This window comes from Rhincodon typus, chromosome 13 (genome assembly GCF_021869965.1).
Source record: "Rhincodon typus isolate 14 chromosome 13, sRhiTyp1.1, whole genome shotgun sequence".
NCBI classification, from domain to species: Eukaryota; Metazoa; Chordata; class Chondrichthyes; order Orectolobiformes; family Rhincodontidae; genus Rhincodon; species Rhincodon typus.
Window position 1 is genome coordinate 69,178,292 of NC_063344.1, and position 4,654 is coordinate 69,182,945.

The following is a 4,654-nucleotide window of genomic DNA, read 5'->3' on the forward strand; positions in this document are numbered from 1 at the left end:
AACAAGGTGCAGGGCTGGATGAACACAGCAGGCCAAGCAGCATCTAAGCCTCTCTGCTCCTATGATGCTGCTTGGCCTGCTGTGTTCATCCAGCCCTGCACCTTGTTGTCTCGGATTCTCCAGCATCTGCAGTTCCTACTATCTCTGACTGTTTGAGATAGTTTGGTGCAGATTGGACATTGGTAGGATGATGATGACAAACCATTAGCTTTGTGTGGGCAATGACAAAGCCCACGTGATGTTTGAGGTATGGTGGCTGTTTACAAGTTCTACATTACCCTGTGCTTAGCAATCTATTGGAAGATCTCAGTGCTGTTGGAGACTAAGGTCTGGAGTTCTACTGCTGAGGTATGGAGCAGAAATTGGGGATAGGGAGAGGAGTTTCCTAACTTGTTGGGCATGCCTGGGTAGAGGGTACCCCAGGGTGAAGTATTTTTAATCTGGGGCTGTTGGGGTGCAGTGTGCAGTTGGGACTGGGGGCTCTTGTGGTGCAGTAGTAGTGTCCCTACCTCTGAGCCAGGAGGCCTGGGTTCAAGTTCCACCTGCTCCAAAGGTGTATAATAACATATCCTTCAAAGATGTGCAGCTTAGATGGCCTGGTCTTGCCAAATTGCCCCATCATTCAGGGATTTGTAGAATAGGTGGATTAGTCATGGGAAATGCAGGGTTATGGGGATAGAGTTTGGGTCTTGTTGGGATGCTCTTCAGAAGGTTGGTGCAGACTCAATGTGCCGAAGGGCCTCTATCTCCACTGTAAGGATTCTGATAACAGATTGAGTAGGAAATGTCCACAGTTGGCTTTGCTACACCCAGAAATGGATGCAATGTAGGTATGGGTGGTTTTGCATTGATTATGGGCCTGATTAAAAGACATGTTCGAGTTCTCTGGGACTTATGGCTTATGAAAGGGGATTAAATCTCCAAAGTTCCTGTATTCTAGAGGCACTCAAAATCAATTTTCCCAGCGTTATCCTCCAGACAGACGCGGGAAGGTGGGATGTCTTAGGATGAAGAAATACATGAAATGGGGATCTTTGCAGATCATCTCCTCAGTCAGAAGGAGTATGTGACAATGATGAAGGATCTCAGGAGTTACAAGTCAGGATTGTGATGGAACTATCCCTGCTGGCTTGAATGAGTGCAGCTCCAACAACACTCAAAAAGCCCACTCAAAAAGAACAATGCAGCCTGCTTGATCCACCACCTTCCAACATTTGTTCCCTTCAGCAGGGTCTACAAGATGTGCTGCAGCAATTCATCAAGACTCCTATTGCACTCTCCAAATCTGCGATCCTACCACTGGGACCAGAGTAGACATGGGACCATCACCTACAAGTTTCCTTATAAGCCATAGAGCATTTTGCCTTGGTATTGTAGCACTGTCACCTCATTGTCACTGAGAGCAAACTCCCCTTCCATCAGCACTGTGATGTCCCTACCCTACATGAACTGAAATGCTTCACCTTCACAATAGCAACTCGGAAATGGCAATAAATCTTGGCCGAGCTTCATGATGTCCACTTCCCAAGACGATTTTTAAAAGAAATATAGTCAGCTCCGTGAGGCTGTTCAGGGTCATGATCTGAAACAAGGAGTTGAGGCAATAGATGAGCTCAATGCAATACATAACAATTGAGAGTTGATGTTTTGGTTTCTTATTTTACAAATTTGTCTAGATTCAAGGAAGGTTCTATGTGATTGGAAACCTGGAATATAACTTCTTTTATTCACAAAAGAAAACAGCAAGAAACTATGGACCAGTTTTATTAATAGTAGCCATGACATCTTTTCCGTAACACCTTAAAGATGTTGTAGCAGGGCAGTTGAATATTTCCCGTTCAACCAGACAGAGTTTAAATGGACTTGTGAAATAGTAACCATGTTTAGCCAACTTTCTGGAGTTGCCTGATGAAATAGGTGTTGCAGATAAGAAGGGACTGATGGGTTTACTGTACTTGGATGTCCAGAAGGCTGAAAAATGGAGTTCAGTCTTGATAAATGTGAGGTGTTGCATTTTAGTACAGCAAACAAGGGTAGGGCTTATACAATTAAAGATAAAGCTTTCGCTAGTGTTGTAGAACAGAGGGACTTGGGGTTCAGGTACATAATTCTTTGAAGTTTGCATCACATATAGACAAGAGGTTATTTGGCATACTTGCCTTCATTGCTTAGTGCTTTAAGTGCAGTATTCGGGAAGTCATGTTAAGGTTGTACAGGATATAGGTGAAGCCTCTTCCGGAGTACTGTGTCCAATTCTGGTTGTCCAGTTATAGGATGTTAAGCTGGAAAGGATTCAGGAGAGATTTGCCAAGATATTGCTGGGTATGGAAGGTTGAAATATAAAGAAAGGCTGGGACTTTTTTCACTGGAGCGTAGGAGGTTGAGAGGTGTCTTTATAGAAGTTTATAAATTAATTCGGTGTACAGATAGAGTTAATGGTAGTTGTCTTTTCCTTTTAGGATGGGAGATTTCAAGATTAGGCACATTTTTAAGATGAGAGAGAGGTATAAAAATGACACGGGGGCAATTTTGTTTAAACACTGTGGCTGGTTTGCGTGTCGAGTGAACTTCCTGAGGAAGTGGTAAATGTGAGTACAGTTACAATGTTTAAAAGACCTTTGGCTAAGTACATGAATATGAAAGATTTGGAAGGATATTGGCCAGGAGCAGGCAGGTGGGACTAAGTTAGTTTGGGATTATGTTCAGCATGGACTGGTTGGACTGAAGGGTCTGTTTCCGTGCTGTATGATTCTACAACCCTATGTCAAATGTAATAGAAAATGACGCTTGTGTTGTAGGTGGTAATGTTTTGGCACAGACACGGGATTGGCTAGCTAACAGGAAACAGTGGGCATAAATGTGTCACTTCTGGCTGGCAAATGTAATGGGGGAAGTGCCACAGGGATCAGTTTTTGGGGCCTCAAACGCTTCACAGTTTGTGAAAATGATTTCAATGTAGGGATTTAACAGATGGTAGGAAAGTAAAATGTGAAGAAGACATAGGATACGTGAATAGGCAAAGATCTGGCAAATGGAGTATAATATGAGGACGTGTGAGATTGTCCCAACATATTCACTAAGCAGTGAGAGACCTGGCAGAGATCTGAAACCTGGGATCTGTGATCTAGTTAATGGATCACACGTCGTTGGTATGCAGTGTATTGACCCTGATAGGAAGTGTCTGGAAATTTAGCCCCATTGTTGTATAAGCTGTGACAAACACAAATGACCAATTGTAGCACCGAGACAGTTAACTTTCCTGACTGTGATCACCCTCTAAAATTAAAGAAATCACAAAGGGTTTCATTTGAAATAGAAAGCAAAACTTTAATTATCATAAACAAACTTGTCTAGAGACCAGAGGCATAGTCTTAGAATTACGGGGTGCCAATCTAAGACTGGGATGAGGAGGGATTTCTTCTCTGAGGATTCAGAGTCTTTGGAACTCCTTGCCACCGAGAACTGAGGGGGCAGAGACCTTGCATATAAGTAAGGCTGAGATAGATTCTTGATCAGTCGGGGATTCCAGGGTTACAAAGAAAAGGCAGGAAAGTGGAGTTGATCAATCATGATGCCATTGAATGGCAGAACAATCCTGAGGGGTCTAATGACCTACTTGTGTTCCTATTTCTTATGGTGTGACTTTTTTTTAACATGGCTCTGTGGGTAATGAATTACTGGCATCCATTTTAAAATCCCTATTCATTTGCAAATTAGGGTGGATAAGGCAGAGTTCAGCAATGGTCATTAATGGGAAAACAGTTAAGAATAAAACAAGATGAAAAGTACAGCCTACAGAGATGGAATGAGATAGCTTCACTGTTCTCTTGGATTCTGATAATGGCATTACTTTGTTATAAACCAGTGTCCTCAATTCTGTAGCCATTCACATAGACCTTTAGTTTTTACTTGTTCAAAGTTTAGGGTGGCATGGTGGCTCAGTGGTTAGCACTGCAGCCTCACTGTGCGAGGGACCTGGGCTCCATTCTACTCTTGGGCGACTGTGCAAACTCAACACGGACATTCTCCCTGTATCTGTATGGGTTTCCTTTGGGTGCTCCAGTTTCCTCCCACCGCCCAAAGATGTGCAGGCTAGGTGGATTAGCCATGGGAAATGCAGCGTTACAGGGTAGGGTTGGCATGGTGATATTCTGGGTGGGATGCTCTTTGAGAGGGGATGCTGTGATTTGATGGGTCGAATGGCCTGCTTCCACCCTGTAGGGATTCTATGAAGGATTTTCTTTGCACAGTTGTGCATAATTTTTTGTTTCTTCTTCCTCTGCGGGGTGTGGGAGGGACCTGTCTTGGCTTGCCTAGGCTTTCCAGAAATGAGTGCAAGGGACCTTTTAATCTCTCGGACAAACTTTTATTGACGCTATTGCTCGGCAGTTTTTAAACGCAAAGATATCTGGTGCCAGAATATCTTGAAGTATTAAATCCCACCCTTCCATAAATTACAGGATATTTTCTAGCAGTAAATGAACACAGGCTTGTTCCACTTTTGATCTTCACATTGAAATAAAAAAGTACATTCTCTGTAGCACAACAGTTTCCTAATTTCCATTTTCCAATTCATATTTGAAATGTGAATTCCTGTAGTCAGTTTTGTGAATAATTATAAGAACTAATTTTTTTTTTTTTTGTTTATTGCTAG